This window comes from Protopterus annectens, chromosome 11.part0 (genome assembly GCF_019279795.1).
Source record: "Protopterus annectens isolate FY-2018-M chromosome 11.part0, PAN1.0, whole genome shotgun sequence".
Taxonomy (NCBI): domain Eukaryota; kingdom Metazoa; phylum Chordata; order Ceratodontiformes; family Protopteridae; genus Protopterus; species Protopterus annectens.
Window position 1 is genome coordinate 1,378,282,852 of NC_056745.1, and position 20,919 is coordinate 1,378,303,770.

The following is a 20,919-nucleotide window of genomic DNA, read 5'->3' on the forward strand; positions in this document are numbered from 1 at the left end:
ATTGTTAGTAAAATGCATGTTATACTATTATGTAATGGTATTTTAGATGTGTGCTGGTGGAGTTTTATTAGTGACTACTGTTTATCCTAATGATATTAAAGTATAACATACTTTTTTCTTTATTGTAATGTATCTGGGGATTATACTGTTGCAATATATTTGTGATATAATGTTGTAACCTTGAAAAGCTGGGGGAGATGTAAACATGTGGTGATAATGTCACATTTTTCTACAGATGGAAACAATGGTCTTATATTATGGAAAAGACAAGTGGATTATTTAAGCAAAAAGGCTAGAAAAAGGAAAGCATATACTTGGCAGTTTTCTGTCATTTGAAAATACATGATTAGCTTTTATAATGCTATTAGCTGATTTTAGTTAGAGATGATTAGTGTACAGGCACAAGTGTTTAATCAGGAATAGATTGAACAATGTGCTCTGATTAATTTGTATAAAACATTACGATTAGTATTTAAAGGTTAAATGGCAAGCAGTTCAGTGAAAAATTAATGACGTCTGAAGTGCCATTGCAAGAGTAGCATCCCCATCAGCCTTGGTACTTTAGTATTAAATATAACAATCCATAGTTTAGCTTATTCATTTAAAAGCAGCCAGTGCACATTTTCCTTAAGGCTAAAAATCAGTTAGCTGGAAGCATGCAAGTTGGCTTTCACATCTGGGAGGTAAACAAGGGTAGGACAAGGTAAGGTGGCATCTCTAGACTCTAACATGAACTTCCAATATGGTTAGATCTATGTTTAGAACAGGTAAAACTTCTGAATGCAGCTGTCTGTTTGGACAACTGCCCTGTATAAAGTGATCATTTCCAGTTTTGGAAAGTATGTAGAGTTTTGTCTGTTTGCTGTGACCTAAAAGGTGCTTGGTTTGAAAACTGTATTTAGGTTTTTTTTTCTCATTTCTTGAGTGTTTTTATTGAAGCAAAAATATGACATGGGTTCAAACAGAAATGAGAAGCAACAATTGCTTACAATATTAGCCTGCCAAGTATTAGTGTATGCATGTAAGTTACAAGTTGGAAACACATTTTTAAACTATCATGCACAATATATGAAAGGAATGGCTTTTTATCAGAATGTCTGCATTATCAATGTTAACACTGAATGTTAATGGCACTCAAGGAATACCCAAAAAAGAGTAATGAATTACATTAAAAAGTGTAGAATGCAAACAGCAATATTACAAGAGAGACATTTGGATATAAATGAGCATGTCAGTTTGGCAAAGAAAGGATTTCAGAATGGACATTCATTACAGTAACAGGGACAAAGGAAACTAGGAGTAATAATACTGATTGTGAGAGTGCCTCTGATAGGGATAGAAGAGGAAAAGAAAGACAAAGAGTTTAAATAATAAGGGATTATTGGCAGGGAAGGAGGATTAGATTGGGATGTATTTATGTTTCACTATAGTAACTATTACAGAGCTTAAGAGAATTTTGGGAGAAATAATATTCTCTGATGAAAGGAATATAAGAAATGGGTAGTGATTTGAAATAATGAGTATTAAATAGGGGTCCTGGAAGGAAAAATATAAGAAGAGGGTAGAAGTGCATGAGAATATCTGAATGACAGATGTGAATTTACTGGAAGGAACTGAGACAGAATTTACATATTATTCCTCAATGTAGAATAACTGGATAGATTGGATAGAAATTATACTTCAAAGAAGCATGAGTATTTAACTCATGGCTTTGAAACACATCCAATGGCTATTTCAGATCATGCCCTCAAAAATACTAAAATAAAAATGTAGGTTACTGAAGTAAAAATGAGATACAAACTTATCTGTTAAAAAGACAGGAATTTACGGAATGTGTAATGAAAATGATCTGAGATTTATTAGGGAAGATACAACTTTCATTAAAAGACATAAAATGAAAATGGAGTTAAAAAATATGGTAGACATAAGGAAGAAAGATATATGGGAAAGAAGTAAAAATAATTTAGAGAGGATGACAAAGGTTAACGTACTGCAGAATGATAATCTCACAGAACAAGAACAGGAGGAATAGATGAGTGCTAAAGGGAAAATAAGACAGCTTTTGAATAATATGCACAAGTTTAGAAAGGTTACTGTTAAGTAATTTTGATAACTCCAGAGCACAAAACTCTTAGCACAATGACATAGGAAACAGAAAGCAGACTGTTGCCAAACTTAAAGAGCTTATGACAAAAAAAAAATAACTATAGATCCTGTATTTGTATTTAAGATAATTTCTAAAATGTTATGAATATGTATACAACGCAGAAGAATGGGGAAACCACAAATGGAAGTATTTAAGGAAGACATAGCTATGACAAGGTTAGAGGAAGATAAGGCTCAACAATTAATGTCTCAGATAGGAAGGAATGAGATAAAAATAGTGATGTATAATCAATTAACAGAAAAGTAAGCAGGAACAGATGACATTCCAAAAGATGTTTGGAGGGACAAAAGGAATAAAGGCTTAACATCTTTTTAACAATATTTTAAAAGGGGGGCAGTACCAGCATCTTGATGGATGTATTATCCAAAAAGGGTAAAGATCCTTCAAACCCAAGTTCCTATAAATCGGTTTCAATTTTACACCATGATTACAAATTGCTTATGTTTATATCAGTAAAGAGAATGGAAAGGTGCTGCCAAAAGTGACAGATATGGATCAGTGGATCCCTATCAGTTGATTGAGTTTTCAGAAACTTGAAATTCATATCGGTGAGACAATATGATCAAATTTCAGAAAACCAGACATTTTTGAATAGAGATCACGGTACAGTGAGGCTTGGGAAATTCACCATTTTCCTCAATGTAGTGCAATCTCAGAATTGGTATATATCATTTGCAGGGGGTATGGGGATGCAGGGGAAATGTAAAAAAAAAAAGTTTTTTTTTTTTAAATTTTTGAGGTTTTGGAAATTAGATCATATTGTCTCGCGATATGAATTTTGAGTTTCTGAAAACTCAGTCAACTGACATAGATCCGGATCAGTGTGGTTTTGCATTGGAGAAGTAAATATATGACAGTATTAATTAAAAAAATAATGATTCAGAGTTTAACAAAATACTCTTATAGTTAGTGGATGTTAAAGCAGATAAAACATTCAAAGGAATCAGCTGGGATTATTTGAGCAAGGCAATGGTAGCATTTTTATTCCTTGATAGAATAATAGGGTTAACAAAGAGGCTGGAACCCAAACAGATACACAAACAAATGAATGAATAACACACCACCTTTGAGATGCACAGAAAGACAACTGAAAGCCAGCTGTAACGTACCAAAGCTTTATTCCAAAGTTAAGTGCTTTCGTTCTTACTGTTTTCAGACCTTCATCAGAACTAAAATCATTCATTAAAACACTGTTTAAATAAACCACCAAAGGTCACATGATATAAATGTCACATGATAAAAAAGAAATAAAATCACACACTGTCAAAGTGCTTCAGTTTTAAAACTGAATTAATTGAAACAGTCTCATTTAAACCAAGTTAGCTTGTGGCATTTGACTCAGTTTGCCACCTCAACTCACAGGCATCCAAATCCTCATCCATTACCTTACCCTGAATGTCCTTCCTGATTTGTTCAATAATTAAGAAACCAAAGCAGTGTGTATCACAAACCATGACATGTTTGTAAAGAGTATTCATAAGTTAGTTTTTCCTAGTGTCTTTACAATGCTCAAATATGTGGTCTCTTAACCTCCTCCTAGAGGTTTTCCCCACATAAAAAGTGGGGCATTATAAACCCTGAACTAAGTACACTAAGTTTATAGAACTACAATTAAAATGCGCTTTGATTTGATAAGTGACCCCTCTTACTGCAAAAACATGTCGCTATAACATGGCTGTCCAGGGTAAAAGTAGAAATCAAAAGCCTCGTGTTCATGTCTTCGGTCCCTGTACAGTGTTTTACCATCCCCATATCTAAATTCCTAGTATGGTTCACAATGGGTAGGTAAAAGCCCATTTCTCTTTTGTTCACTACTTCCTGGTGTATATCATTTAAAAAAATCAACAGGCTAACCTCTCTTTAAGAATATGTTAATAAGTACATCACACTCATAATGAAAGCACTCAGGTTCAGAAACCATCCTGCCAGTCTAACTACTGGCCTTTGACCACTGATTTTTTTCTGATGTTTTGGGTGCCAACTAGAATAATGAAGGTATGAATTTGAAAACATTGGCCTACGCTATATACTGGAAATAAACTTCTGATAATAACATACTTACTACTCTCCCTACCCAAAAAAGTAATTTTGTGTCTATCAAAATTTGAGGAGAAAGAGATAAATTGTGTGGTGTTGTTAATGTAGTTAAGAAATTCCTCCAACCTTTCATTAGTGTCATTACATAAAATAAAAAATGATGTCCAAAAATCTGGTATAGAGAATCCAGTTCTCTTTATAGTCACTGGTGAGCAAATACTGATCTTTATATAAGTAAAGCTTTCGGATACAATCCTTTCTCAATACAAATACTGATCTTCCCATTCATTCACAACATAATTGGCAAACAAGGAGGCACATGTAGCGCCCATAGCCTCACCAGTGCTTTGACTATAAAACTGACCTTCAAAATACATAAAATTATTTTTTAGTACTATTTCCATCAATGCAGCCATAGCATCTACTTTGCTAGTTTCTAGGCCAGTACATTTAAACAGTTGGTTCTCAAACCAATTTAGGCCCAGTTCACGTGGAATGACTGTAAACAAGCTATGTACATCAATAGTTACGAAAATGATGTCTAGAGAAAATGTAATACCATTCAAAAGCCTCATAAATGAATGACTCTTTACAGATCTGTGCAATATTACTGATACCTTCCTTCAAATTACTATCCAAAAACTTTGCTATAAAGTAGGTCTTAGAATGTGAGGCATTCCATAACAGGGCAAAAAGGGTTTTGAGTCATGTCGGTGAGTATTTTGGGGATCCCAAATATACTGGCAGTGACAGGCCTAGTGTTATGCATAAAGTCAAAATCACTTTTAGAATTTGTCCCCTGGAATAACATGTCATGTAGTAAATTGTCAATCTTGGAATAAACTATGTGAATTAAATTTCTAGAAACTTCTTCATAAGTCTCATCAAGCAAAAGCATATTCATAGAGTTGAGAAAATCCACCTGGTCCATTATAATAAGCCCCTCTCCATTTATCAGGCTTCATAACACATATAATGTCATGCAGCAACTTTCTCTCACTTTTATTTAAATGACAGAACTTAACCTCGCATGGTGCACTTAGGAGATACAGAAAATCAAGCTGACAAAAAACTTTTCAAAAAAACTGCACTCTCTGTTGTAAAGGGGGATTAAACACACTAGGCCTATGCAAGCAATTGCTATTAGCAAACATTCCATTAGTACTGAACCAAAGTGCCAAATTTAATTTCCGTGCAAACAGTTTTAAATCATTGATAGTTTTGGTCAAGCTCACTCTCCTCGCAGGCACAAATGAAAGCTCTTTAGCTAAAATGTGAAGTGGTGACCTGATTGGAAGAGTAGTTAAATATTTTAAAGTCACTACTATCATTTACAACTAAAGTGAATGTTACTGCAGCAGTCTCATCTAAAAGAGAGTCACTAACCATTATTTCTGGTTGCGAGAGTTCCAGTAGTTGCTTTTGGTTTTCATCCCTTGCTTTACATAGATCTCATTGGATTTACTGTAGCTTCAAGAGTTTGCTCATTGTTTGTTGTTCCTGATTCTCCCGGATCTCCTAACTGCTTCCATTACTAAAGGGGTGGGCTCAACATTCTGTGTTCTATTTGAACCTTCTGGTGGTGGAGGTGGAACTTTCCCTCTAGATTCATGCTGATTGGTGAAATAAGGGCTATTTTCCTGGAAAGCAGGAGGTTTAGGGTATGCTCTATCCTTAACATACTCATCAGTGTCACTTCTAAACTTGTCAATCTTTCTCTGTAATATAAGATTGTACTGCTTATCCACACTGTTGAAAAAGGTTGGAATAATTAGTTTCATAATAACTAAAGTGACGATCATTGCAAATGGTTTTGTTTAAAGCGTGTATCTGTTGGGATAACTTCTCCAGTTGGAAATTGTTAAATTTAACCATGATCTGCATAATATCACACTCAACTTTATCAAATATAGTGTGTAATTCATGGACCATATAATTGGGGGTGGGGGTGGGTGAAGCTCCCTCTTGTGTGGGTTCAAAGTGATTCCTTGTGGTTTCTCATGTTTGTTGCCCGACTGGTTACTTTCCCTTGGTAAATTCTCTGGGTTATGTGGAATCGGTTAAGTGACAGTTTGATGTTTTTGTCTCTGTGTTATCATTTTGGGGTATATGGGTTTTCAATGTTATGAAGTAGACCCATTCGTAGGACATATAAAAGACCAGATAAAATATTGCATCATAATATCAATGAGATTAGAAAAGACTGGGTAGGGAAGAGAGACTGAAACATGGTTTACAAAGAAACAGTGGGAGAACATCTGAATGTCTCCCAAGAATGCAATCAAGTCCAGAAGTTTTAGGATTTTAACATGAAAGTGTTTGCACAGGTATTTTTTTAATACTCCAAGCAAACTTCAGAGAATGTTTCCGCTGAAGGTGTAATGGGAAAGAAATGTACTTGGGAACATGTTTTTGGGGGCATAATGAATTGGAAGATTTTACAAATCTGCTACAGAGTCCTTTGTCAGAAATGCTGGGAAAACAAATAATTGTAATTAAGTAAATGATTCTTTTAAGCTGGGATATAGTACCTGAATTGTCTAGACACAGTAAGGCTTTACTTAGTGTAATGCTATTACCCAACAAAAAAGAAAATACTAGAAAATGAAATACAAAATGCAAACCAACCATAAATGAGCACTGAAATTTCGAATGGAGCTAAAAGAAATGAAGGTAGGTGTAGATCAGAGTGTATGATATACCTGTAAGAAGCAAGCCAGTCAGTGGGCACGTCCATATAAGTACTGAGCACGTAAAAGCAAGAGTGCCATTTTGAGAGAGCAGCCAAAGTGACAGCATGCATGCATGTAGTAGTCAGTCAGTTAATTAGTTCATTTAAGTTTGATGTTTCTGATATCCATCCTGATGTGTTTATATGTAACAAACTACTTAAACGAACACCCAAGCCTCTTTGTCTTATTCAGATGTACAAGATGAGTGACATGGTGTCAGAATAGGATCCAGAGTCAGAACCATAAGGCAACCAGTAAGAAATGGAGGAATATACACAAGTGTATCATCCTTACTGCTCAAACCACTCGCAAACAGGTCGGAAACAAATTCCAGGTAAAAAAAATCTCACTTAAGTGATTTTTTCTCAACAAATATAAAACAAAGCACTTAGAACGCTCAAAACGAATTTCCAATTAAACAAAATGTTCAAAACTGTGACATATTGATAAAAATATTAGAAATTGTGAAAATGTTTGAAACAATATCCAAATCGCATAAAATGTACAAAAAAGGGAAAATGACCATATTTTTTCACTATATGTTCTACTTTTCAAATTAACTAAAGCTATTCAAAATATCCGGTGTGCAAAGTGCTGACAAGTGTGTGTAGTATTACAGTCCAGTTATTTTGCAAAATACAGTCATTTCAAAGAATATTTCACAAAGTACAGTCTTTCGAAGAGTTTATTGTGCATTTGAATATTATTACTAGTACCTGCTGTGGGTGCATGTTTGTACATAATTACAAGGAAATCAAAAGAAACGGCCTTTGCAAGTATGGCGGCTGCAAGTACTTGATTCAAACAGATTCAAAACACAATAAATCCAGCAGCTGTAGCACCAAAGATCCTTTATTTAAATGTAGCATAAACTACATGTAAGGAATAAATATAAATCAAATGTAGTATAAACTACATATAAAAATGAGTATAAATCAAACTGGTTTCGGCAAAATTAAGAAAGCCTTCATCAGTGTTAAGAGAACCAATGCAATACTCATTTATATAGTACACATATAGAGTCACATGATAAATAGTCATAGGTGCTCGTTAAGACCAGTGGAAAATAATCCACCTAGTTTGATGATTCACTTCTTTTCTTTCCTGTTCAGTATGTCATGCCAGCCCATTTTGTTTGATCTATGTGCAATGATTTTTGTCAATAATAATGAAATTAAATGACACACTTGGATGTACCAAAGTATGTTTATAAAGTGCATTAGTTGGTTTATGGTGTCTGATCTCACTAAAATGTTCACCCATTCTAAATTTAACTGGACGGGAGGTTTGTCCCACATAAAAGGATGAACAGTGACATGTAGCAAGATACACAATCCAATCAGATTGGCAGATGGCAAAAAAAACCTATATCAAAAACCTGACTGGTATTTTTACTGCTGAAAGAGGTGGATTTAATGAGTTTGGTACAGAAGGAACAATGTCCACAAGGGAAACAGCCAACTAATCTATCACCTAAAAAGGTGATTTGTGATAAAGGCAATTTGGATGCTAAAAAAATGTTTGTAATGGTTAAAAAGAGACCCCAAATTTCTACCTTTCTTGTAAGTGAAGGGGCATCTAGATGGTAAAATCGTAGATAATGTGGAGTCAGCCAACAAAATATTCCAATGGTGATGGTGATGAACACTATGAATTAGTGAATTAGTGTTATGGCCATAAGTAATCAAAAAACGAATGACTGAATCACCAGTAGAATTTTTGTCCTTATATTGTAGAAAGTTTGACCTCTCTAAGCCATCAACATGACGTGCAGCATTATATATGGAACCAGTGTTATAGCCCCTATCCTTGAATCTGGTGATGAGATCATGCTTGTAAAAACTATAAGCCTGTTCATCAGAACAGATACGTTTACCATGTATAAACTGGGATTTTGGGATGTTGCGACAAATGTAAGGAGGATGAAAGCTGGAGGCGTGGAGGAGTGAGTTGTATTGGGGGAATTTGCGATGTACCATGGTGGACAAAGTATGATCAATGTTCCTGGTAATACTAACATCCAAAAACATGATGTTGTTAAGGTCATAATTGACTGCAAACTCAATACCCCATTTATTCTCATTGAGATAGTTCACAGATTCATGCAGGGATTCAACATCAGACCTCGACACCATCCAGCAGTCATCCAAATATCTCCTCCAGATGTCTATTTCATTAAGGTAAAGGTTATAAGAGCGGGGAAACGCCCACGTTCTATTCTTAAAAAGGCACCATCCTCTGGGCCTGAATCCACTGGAGATGAGTCTTCACTTTTCACTACACTTTTCCAGTATTGTTGTGGGCCCTTTTGGAGGTGAGAGGAGGGTGAAGTTTGCACTGAATCTATCTGCCAGGATGTTAGCAATATCAGTACAATACTCCAGAAAATTGGAGAGTGTTTGAGCAGGAATACGATATTTTCATACAGGCTAAGTTTTCTGACAAAGACACATGTACAAATACTTCTTCTGACTAAGACACACATACAAAGGCATTTATTCTGCTTAATTTAGCTGGTTCAGAAGCCATAGAAAGACAGCACTCATTTGTGTATGCACTTGCTATATTTCCAGGGGAGGGGGAAGACCACTATATTAGGGTACAGGCTGAAATGCAGGAAGACTCTGAATGCTTAAAACATAAATTTAGAGAAATGTGTAACCCCAAATGAATATTACAATGGAAAGGCACTTATTTTACACAAGAGCTCAAAAGCCTGGAGAAACTTTTGCAGCCTATATAACCGACTTAAAAAATAAGGCTGAAATGTGCATATTTGGTGATCTGAGAGATGAGCTAATAAAAGCTTGTGAGTGGTATTAATAATGACACAGTGAGAAAGACTTTGCTTCAAGACAGTGATTTAATGTTAAACAAGGCCATTAAGATTTGTTAGATATACGAGTTTACAGAAAAGCACACGCGTGCTTACAAATGAGAAAAGCTTGCTTCCAGTACCTTCCAAAGCTAATGTGGATAGTATCCAGAATGAGGTTAAAAGATACAGGCCTAAGGGTGTGGCTGCCACAGCAAAACCCACAGCAACTTCAGTAAGGCCCAGGGTGCACACAGCAAAGCATAACGGTGACTCAACAAAACCTGTAGCAAGCCTCATAGTCAACTGTCATAATTGTGGTGGTAACCATGAACCCAAACGAGAAAAGTGCTTAGCTTTTGTTCAGCAGTGCCAAGGTAGATTCATTTCAAAAGGTTTTGTAAATCAAACAAGGCACTTTCTTTTATTAAAAGAGAGCATTCAAAGAGGTAATTTAATCAATTAGAAAGCTGCAACCCTACTTTTTATATTGATGGTGTGTCAGTGCTTGGTGAAGCAGTCAATGCAGTAGATTTGTGGGTAAAGAATGAAATCTTTTGTACTGTTTGGATTAATGAGAGTCTGTAGAGCTCAAAGTAGATACTGGCTCAAAGTGCAATGTTATGTCAGCAGAAATGTTTGCTAGAGTAAAAGATGCAGGGCAACTTGATTTGACAAAGTGTTTAAAGCTTGTTGCTTATGGTAGTGAAGAAATTCAAACCAAAGGCTCAGTGGTGCTGTCATGTTAATCTGCTGGGAACAGCTGCAATTCGCAGTTTTATGCAGTCAAGAAACATGTGCAGTCATTATTAGGCCTCAGAGACAGTTTGAAAATAGGACTGCTTTCACATAACAAAGTAGTCCACCATGTAAGCTTGAATGAGAACGGCTCAGATTTCGCCCAAACTATTTTTTCTGACTATTGTGATATTTTGCAGACAAACTAGGCAAACTCCCAGTTGTGTACTCCATAAAGTTAGACCCCGAGGTAAGACCAGTTATCAGACCAGCACTGAAAGTTCCAGTAGCTATGCAGAACAGAGTCAATGTTGAGTTAGAGACAATGGTGCAACTAGGAGTAATGTGTCCGGTAGAAGAACCAAATGAATGGCTATCCTGCATGGTAATAGCACATAAGAAAAGCTCAGATTTTTTCAGAATATATATTGCTCCAAGAGATTTGAACAAAGCATTGAAAAGACCTTATCATCCTATGCACATAGTCGAGGAGGCTGTTGCCCTCATGCCAAATGCCACTTTTTTCTTCTGTCTTAGATGCGAAAAGATAATTTTTGGCAAATTTTGCTTGACCAAAAATCTTCATTGCTAACCACATTTGGTACACCATTTGGGAGGTACAGATTTCTGAGAATGTCATTTGGAATAAATTCTGCCAGTGAAGTCTTTCAGCATGCGATGGAACAATTTTTTTTCTGGCTATCCATGTGCTATTATAGTAAATGATATTCTCGTACGAGGCAATAGTGAAGTTGAACATGATAGAAACCTCAAGAAAGTTCTGGAAAGAGCTTGTGAAGTGAATCTTAAGCTAAATCCTCAGAAGTGTAAATTCAAGCTACGAGAAGTTACTTTTGTTGATCATTTGTTTACCAGTTCAGGCTTACGACCAGATCCTTCCAAGCAGACAGCAATTTTTGAGATGCCAGCTCCAGACAATGTCCAAGCCCTACAATATTTTCTTGGCATGATCAACTATTTAGGCAAGTTCATCCCAGACTTAAACTAATTTTCGGTACCAGTCAGAAAGCTGGCATGCAAAGATGTAACCTGGTCCTGGTCAGAACATACCAAAGAGTATCTGATGTCTTGAAAAAGAAACTTGACAGCCCACCCACTCTATGCTACTATGATGTTCACAAACCAGTAACTACTTTAAGAGAATAGGCCAGTAGCCTATGCATCAAGGCCTCTTACCCAAGCCAAGATGCAGTATGCTCAGATTGAGAAAGAACTCTTGGTAATTGTGTTTGAATGTTTGAAGTTTCATGATTATATTTATGGCAGACCTATCCAGATAAAAACTGACCACCAACCTCTAGTCACTATTTTGACAAAGCCTATGCATACAGCTCCAACAAGATTGCAACATATGATGTTCAAACTGCAAAAGTACAATTTCAATCTTGTTTACACAAAAGGCAAACTTCTTCATCTTGCTGATACCTAATCCCGATTGCCTAGTCAAAACACAGAACAGCATGAGAATGAATAACCTGATTTTAAAGTCATGGAAGTGAAAATTTTTAATTCCACATGTCTTGGTGAGCTTAGAACTCATACAGCTTCAGATCCAATTCTCCAGAAGCTCAACCTCTTTATCAGTTGAGGATGGCCTTCAAAATGATCGTGTTTACCAGTAGAAGTGCAGCAGTATTTTCCCTACAGAGATGAGATTTTGTCAGACAATGGTATCATCATGAAAGATCCATAAGTGATTTTTCCAAAATCCTTACAAAAAAAGTATATTAATATCTTGCATCGTGGCCACCCAGGAACTGATTCTACCAAAAGAAGGGCAAGAGGCCTAGTATTTTGGCCTTCTATGTCAAGAGATATTCAGAAAGTACTTTCATTTTGTTCTTTATTTAATAGTAGAAAGCCGCATCTACAAAAGGAACCACTTCAGTTATGCCAGATTCCTGAACTACTTGGTTGACAGTAGCCACAGAGATCTTCAAGTGGAATGATCAACATTATTTGGTGGTAGTAGACTCTTATTCAAATTGGTTTGAGATTGAGCTAATTCCTGGTCTAACATCCAATACTATCATTACTAAGTTGAAGAGACATTTTTCTGTCCATGGTAGTCTGCACAGAGTCATTTCTGACAATGATGCACAGTTTAGTCAGCAGTTTAAACAATTTGTTAAAACGTGGGACTTTGTTCATATTACGAGTAGTCCTGAGTACCAGCAGTCAAACTGCATGGCTGAACATGCAGTTCCAAGTGCAAAAGAGCTGTTAGAGAAATCCAGATGTGACAATACCGATGCTTTTCTAAACTTGCTAAATCTCAGAAAGATTCCTTGTGATGATCATCTTGGTTCACCTGCCCAGAGACTTAAGTCAAGACAGAAGAAATTTATTGGCTCCATGTGCTTAGAGCAACAAAGCAGTAAAAGTCAAACTGTTGAAAAAGAGTTTGTCCCAGAAGTCCTAATATGATAAGACCAGCAAACTGCTCAATTCATTAAAAGAAGGGGAGATAGTGAGGATGCAGACATCAAAAGCTTTTGATTGCATTAGATTTTTGAAAAGTGTGCATCAACAGTCGAGATCATACATTGTAGAATCACAAGGAATGAGATTTAGGCAGACTCGGAAACATTTTTTACCGGTGTCTGAGCCAGTGTTACTGCATCTTGCCTAAAATAAAGACTAATTCTCAGAGTGACTTGTTCAATGTTCCTGTTCCAGAGGACATTCTGTCAGCAATCCCTGCTCCTGAGAATATCCCCAAGAGTCCTGCAGCAGAACATTCTCCAGTGACTGTCCCTTTTGCTAAACCCAGTCCTAACTATTACATTACAAGATCAGGTTGCATTTCCAGACCTAGCTCCAGATACACAGCAACCTGGACATGACTGTTGTTTTGTTTATTATTGTCTGTATAATTGCATGCTTATTCAAATGGCATTGTCAACATGAGACAGCTCTGTAAAGAGGGAGGATGTAGATCAGAGTGTGTGATGTACCTTTAAGAAGTGTTCTAGTCAGTGGGCACGTGCATATGACTACTGAGCAAGTGTAAGCAAGAGTGCCATTTTGAGTGAGCAGCCAGAGTGAGAGCATGTATGTATATAGTAGTAGTCAGTCAATCGTGCATATAGCTACTGAGCAAGTGTAAGCAAGAGTGCCATTTTGAGTGAGCAGCCAGAGTGACAGCATGCATGTATGTAGTAGTAGTCAGTCAATTAATTAGTTCATTTAAGTTTAATGTTCCTGCCATCCATCCTGATATTCATGTATGTAATGAACTACTTACACGAACACCCAAGCCTCTTCATCTTATTCAGATGTACAATACGAGTGGCAGAAGGATCTTTCAAAAAGGGAGATAAAAGAAACGGAGGTAGGATCTTTTGAAAAGGGAAGTAACACATCCCATAGAAATAAAGTAATCTGTGGGAAAACTATATACAGAACAATATTCAGGAAGAGAAGTAAAATTTAAAATAAGGCTGGAATTGCACGATTTATTGAATGCTTCAGTGAATGAAAATTGTTAAAAAGAAACATATACAGTGGATATAAAAAGCTTACACACCCTTGTTAAAATGCTAGGTTTTTGTGATATAAAAAAATGAGACCACAATAAATAATTTCAAAACTTTTCCCACCTTTAATGTGACCTATAATCTGTACAATTCAATTGAAAAATAAACAAACAAACAAATCTGTTAGGGGAAAAAAATATAAAAAATAAAAAATGTACAGTAAGCTGGTTGCATAAGTGTGCACACCCTTAAACTAATGGGAAAGGTTTTGAAATGATTTATTGTGGTCTCATTTTTTATATCACAAAACCTGGCATTTTAACAGGGGTGTGTAAACTTTTGATATCCACTGTATGTATAGTGCATGAACATAACAATGGAAAAACAGTTACAGTTTGTTTTCTTTTCTATTACTGTATGTGTACCTTTGTCACTTTTTTAAAAAATGTCATATTTAATAAAGATCTTTAAAAAAATTGCCATGACAGGGGTTAAAGGCAGTGACAACAAGAGTTGTGCATGGTACTGGGGTCCAGTTCCAGACAATGGTTAATTATTTTCTTTTTATATCCATGACTCCAAAACAGGTCAGCACAGAGGCTTTCTACTGCATTCTGCCTGCCTGTGTCAGATTTCACCATAAAATCATTACACTAGGGATTATCAGATGGAAAAGAAAGGACTTTTAAGGAATATTTAAACTATTCTGAAGCTCCTTGAGAGTCCAGAGGCAGTGACAGCCACACAAAAAGTGGAAGGTCCTGCGTTTAACTGTCAGAAACGGATTCTTCTTTAATTTGGCCTTACAATCACCCCTCAGTACCTCACTAAAGGCTCCATGCTAGTCCAGAGGCAGTAACAAACACATTAAATGTGAGAAAGGTCCTGAGTACAGGTTTGAGAAAAATTATACATTGTAAAATTTTAGCAATATACTTTTTATAGCAGGTCTTTAATTTCCATTAATAAACAGTCCTATATTTATCTCAGTATTGATCTGGGTACAAGTCATCATCATCAACCCATTACTGGCATTCTTCTACATGCAGAAGGGGTACTGTATCTACTGTCATCATCTGTTTCAGTTCAGTATAACTCCCCTATCATCCTTGATAGTCATGCCGACTGTCACAGGTCATCTCTCACTTGGTTGATATAATAGCTAAGGTCATTGCCTCACTTAAACAAGGTACAGGGCTTTATCCTAATTTCCAGCCATTCTAGAATTCTGTATGGGTAGAGTTTGTATACACTCCCCATGTCTGGGTGGTTTCTTCCACATCACAAAAACATGCCAGGTGTTTCCACCTCAAGGACAGAAGGTACTGGGTTGATATCCAACCTTCTATGTTGAGCATGAGAGGTATGCCAACAAGGTACACCCAAATATTCAGTGAAATCATGGGCAGCAACACACACTCTAGGGGGTGCCTGAGAGGGGTCTATATCACATTATCAAAATTCCAAACTGTCAAACACCATAAGCTCAACCTTGGAATCTCGAAATGTGATATGCTCAAACGCTCAGAACAGCGAACTATTTCCAAGGGAAAAAATTTGCTGTTCCGAGAATACACACACACAGCACAAGCACACCAAAATACATTATCCACACATACACACTTCACAGAACCCTACACTAAACCATACATACACTACTAGCTATACACTTACCTTAACCCAACCCTAACCCTAAGGTCCCTAACTAACGCACACTCACCTTACCCGCTCCCTAAACCTAAAGTCCCTAACTAACCCACACTCACCTTACCCGCTCCCTAACCCTAAGGTCCCTAACTAACGCACACTCACCTTACCCGCTCCCTATCCCTAAGGTCCCTAACTACCACATACTCACCTTACCTCGGTCTGTTTGCACACTTACCTTAACCCGGTCCGTCACCTTTGCACCACAGTCGAGGAAACAGTGAAGCCGGAGAAATGGCCCACCGAATACTTTCCCTAGGAAAATATTCAGTGTTCTGCAGCTTCGCTATTTCAAGGGTTCGCTGAATTGGGGTTGATATTATTACATTCGAAGTTTTAAGACTTTGATGTTATAATATAGACCCACCTGTGAGGGTAAGACTGGTGTATATCATCGGCTTTGTGTATCCAGTGTGGTGTGCAGTATCCTCCAGACAACAGAACATGGATCAGACTGTGTACCATGTCAGAGCTAGCCACATGATTTTATAAAAATCAACGCTAGATGATCTGATCTGTCTACACAAAAATAAAAATAAAAGAAGACTCTCTTGCACCTTAGAGTCAAGTGCTACTAATGCTGCTTATACTCACATGCTCTGCTGTCTGCTGTTTCTACATTCCTAGTCCTTTTTCTGTCCCCATTTCCCACTTACTCTGCCCTCTCCTTTTTGTCCTTCTTTGTACACACCTGTTTACAATGATATCTACTCTAAGTGGCACAACCAGCTCACTGTACACCAGTTTTTTAACTGTTTGTCAGTACAGTGTCTTTATGAAAGAACGCTACAGCTCAAATGGTGTTTTTACAGAAGTATCAGAATACTACAGGTTAGCGTTGTCACCTCACAGCAAGAGATTCTCCAGTTCGATTCTCGGCTGGAGCGCCTTCTGTGTGGAGTCTGCAAGTCCTCCCCACGGTCGAGTGACGATAAAGACATGCAAGTAGTTGTGAGCATGAATGAGCGTGCCTTCATTGAAGGTTGGGCGTCGGGCTGGCAACTTGGCATCATAAAACTCCACTGCCAATCATGAGTGGACCGGAGTTCCACTGTGGCGACCCCTAACCGGGAAAAGCTGAAAGACTTTTTTATCACAATACTGCAGTTACTCAAAGTCTACTTTGCCAAGATAAGTATTATTGCACAAATACTCATACTAGGGACCCAAATGTATACCAACAATAAACAAGACTCTCTGAAGGGATAGGTTCCTAACTCAATGTAGTCCCAGTCTAAGGAATATGTTACCACCACCAGTCAAACAAAGTACTGCTTCAGCTAGATTCAATGCTAGATTTGATGACTGGATGTGGTGACATAGATTTATGCCCGCGTTATCATGTACAGCCCTACTTGGCTTCAGAGGTAAGCACAATTAAATTCTAGAAAAAGGTGGCAAGAACTTTTAAGTGTACATGCCTAGGTATCTTATATTCCCCATTACCCTTTGCCTCACACTGTTATTGTGTAACTATGATCCTTTTACTGAAACAGTTAAAGCAAAATAAAAAGTCATCTGTGCAGATTCAATAAAACCTACATGGGCTTGAAACTGTGTGCACACAATAGCACACCATTTTGTATACAGTAAGTGGCTTACACGATGTGTAAAGCCACACAAATATGGTAAACAACATGGCATGGTAATTACAACATAAGCAGCTCAACTGTATACTAATCAACCAATCCAGGATGAAGGAGCTATTCAACAAGCTATAGAGCAACTGTGTAGACTCACTGCTGGATTTCCCTGTGAATTCGAAAATCTACTGGAATACAGCCATGAAAAGTAGGCTACATGGAAAGAATGTTAGGCGCTGCTGTTGCTCTTACTCATGTGTATGTGGAGCAGGCCCATCTGTATGCCACTGTTGCTGCTGATAGACCACGGCCAAGAAGGAGAAGGGTTTTTAGACCCTATTTAACTTTTCATAATCTGCATGAGGTAGAAATTATATAGAGTGCTACAGGGTGGATAGAGACGCACTACAGGAACTCTCCAACATCTGTCGTCTTCAACTGAGATAATACCAGTGGAGACCAGGGTATGTGTAGCTACAGGAACCTTCCAGAGACCAACAGGGGGCATGCTGGGGGTGTCAAAGGCATCAGCATCCAGGATCCTCCATAAATTCCTGACTGTTTTGCTGCAACATTCTAGTGAGTACATATTGTTTCCCCGCCCAGCTGAGGGGCAGACCACAATGATGAAGGAGTTCTACCCTGTACGTAAATAGAAAGAGCTACCATTCTATTAGCTGCCAGATCATGTGCAATGCTAAGGGAATCATCCTGAAGGTGTGTGTGTTGGCAACCCAGGCAATTACCACAACTCACATATCTAACATAACTCTCAACTGTATGAGATGTTTACTAGGACAGATATCCCACAGGGCCATTTACTGGGGGATGCAGGTTATGCACTGGAAACGTGGCTGATGACGCCCATCAGAAATACACACACACCAACTGAAGAACGCTATAATGAGACACATGTTCAAACAAGAAATATCATATCTCTGTCTATGTCTATATATATATATATATTTTTTTTTTTTTTTTTTTTTGCCTAGTGACACGTGAGCATATCCAGTATATAACTAAAAATGCAATCATACCTTATTAAGATTAGTAATCTTATTTGCAGATACAGTGGATATAAAAAGTGTACATACCCCTGTTAAATTGCCAGGTTTTTATGATATAAAAAAATGAAACCACAATAAATCATTTCAAAACCTTTCCCACCTTTAATGTGACTTATAACCTGTACAATTCAATTGAAAAACAAACAAATCTGTTAGGGGAAAAAATATAAAAATCAAAAATGTACAATAAGCTGGTTGCATAAGTGTGCACACCCTTAAACTAATACTTTGTTGAATCACCTTTTGATTTAATTACAGCATTCAGTCTTCTTGGGTACACACCTGCCATCAATTAAAGAGACTCTGATTAAGCCCAAATAAAGTTCAGCTGTCCTAGTATGATTTTTCTAACATTTACTCAGTTACTTGCTACAGCAAAATACATGGTTCGCAGAGAGCTTACAAAGCATCAAAGGGATCTCATTATTGAAAGGTATCAGTCAGGAGAAGGGTAGAAAAAATATCCACAGTATTGGATATACTATGGAACACAGTGAAGATAGTCATCAAAAAGTGGAGAAAATATGGGACAACAGTGACGTTGCAAAGAACTGGACATTCCTCCAAAATTGATGAAAAGACAAGATGAAAACTGGTCAGGGAGGCTGCCAAGAGACCTACAGCAACAGTGAAGGAGCTGCAGGAATTTCTAGTAAGTACTGGTTGTGAACTACATGTGACAACAATCTCCCGTATTCTCCATATGTCTGGACTATGGGGTAGGGTTGCAAGACGTAAGCCTTTTCTTACACAGAAAAACATCCAGGCCTGGCTAAAATTTGCAAAACAATACATCAAGTCTCCAAAAATCATGTGGGAAAATGTGTTATGTTCTGATGAGACCAAGGTTGAACTTTTTGGCCACAATTCCAAAAGGTACGTTTGGTGCAAAAACAACACTTTCCGTCACCTAAAGAACACCATCCCCACAGTGAAGTAAGGTGGTGGCAGTATCATGCTTTGGAGTTGCTTTTCTTCAGCTGGAGCTGGAGCTTTAGTCAAGGTGGAGAGAATTATGAACACTTCCAAATACCAGTCATTTTGGCCCAAACCTTCAGTCGTCTGCTAGAAAACTGAAGATGAAGAGGAATTTCACCTTTCAACATGACAATGACTCCAAGCATACATCCAAATCAACAAAAGAATGGCTTCACCAGAAGAAAATTAAAGTTTGGAATGGCCCAGACAGAGCCCAGACCTAAATCCAATATAAAATCTGTGGGGTGAGCTGAAGAGGGCTATGCACAAGAGATGCCCTTGCAATCGGACAGATCTGGAGCACTTTTGCAAAGAAGAGTGAGCAAATATTGCCAAATCAAGATGTGCCATGCTGATAGACTCCTACCCAAGAAGACTGAATGTTGTAATTAAATCAAAAGTTGCTTCAACAAAGTATTAGTTTAAGGGTGTGTACACTTATGCAACCACCTTATTGTATGTTCTTTTATTTTTTATATTTTTCCCCCTAACAGATTTGTTTTTCAATTGAATTGTACAGGTTATGGGTCACATTAAAGGTGGGAAAAGTTTTAAAATGATTTATTGTGGTCTCACTTTTTTTATATCACAAAAACTTGACATTTTAACAGGGGTGTGTACGCTTTTTATATCCACTGTAAATCCAAAGTGATAGCAATCTTTTGCTGTGCTATCCACATAAACAAGTCTCCTCCCCTCAGGTTCCTTAGCTACACGGTTACCTTTTTATAGTGTAGATTCAGGCCTGTGAGCATGGGAATACGCAAATGAGGTGTGAACTTATTAGAATTTTTGAATCCAAAATTCTTGGCTCCATGTAGCAAATGTAAACATAGTGCAGGCAAACTCCCTCATTGTTTGTTGCTAATGGATTGAAACTGTAAAGAAGGAAAACACAACAGCAATTTAGGGTCCCTTAAGCCCAGTGGGTGTGTCATCCAGGTTAGACTTACAAAATGTAAATATAAAATCAAGGATTAAAATGTAAGTAAGCCACACACATTTCACAGTTTCTCTTCAATAACATCCAGCCCTACCTGGATTTGTAGAAAAATGTATTTTACTGCCATTTAATATTCTCACACATTTTAAATGACACAAAGTTCCTTACAACCTGCATGTCTCAAATTACTGCTCAGATAAGAGAAGAATGAACACCATACCGAGATAAGACAGAGCTGCATTTCTGCAAACAATAGTCATAAATGGTTGTGTGATCACTCATTCCACTACAACTGAAATTAATGCACGTATAAACAACAGAGAAGTGTGCAAGTGCCATATGATTGCTAATACTGTGGATGATTTTGGACTGGCTTGTATGCACAATGATTTTCATTCTCAGCTGCAAAGCTGTTTCTGTGACAAACAGGGATAAGACACCCTTACTTTGTTTTGAAGGTTCACTGGTGTGAGAGTTCAAATCCATAATTGTGTAAAAGTATTTCATATGTACTAACATATATATATATATATATATATATATATACACATACACACACTATAGTGTTGTTTATACATTTCTTTTCTTTTTTTCTTTTAATGCCACTATTTGTATGGTGTGTCGCTTAGAGCAAATACGGGAAATGGATAAA

At 37.2% G+C, this 20,919-nt stretch overlaps 1 protein-coding gene across 2 annotated transcripts in view; it reads right to left on the bottom strand.

The window, feature by feature from the left end:
* The window catches only part of MEST, a 425,711-nt gene that overhangs the window by 321,641 nt on the left and 83,151 nt on the right, over window positions 1-20,919 (bottom strand). The window lies entirely within an intron of this gene.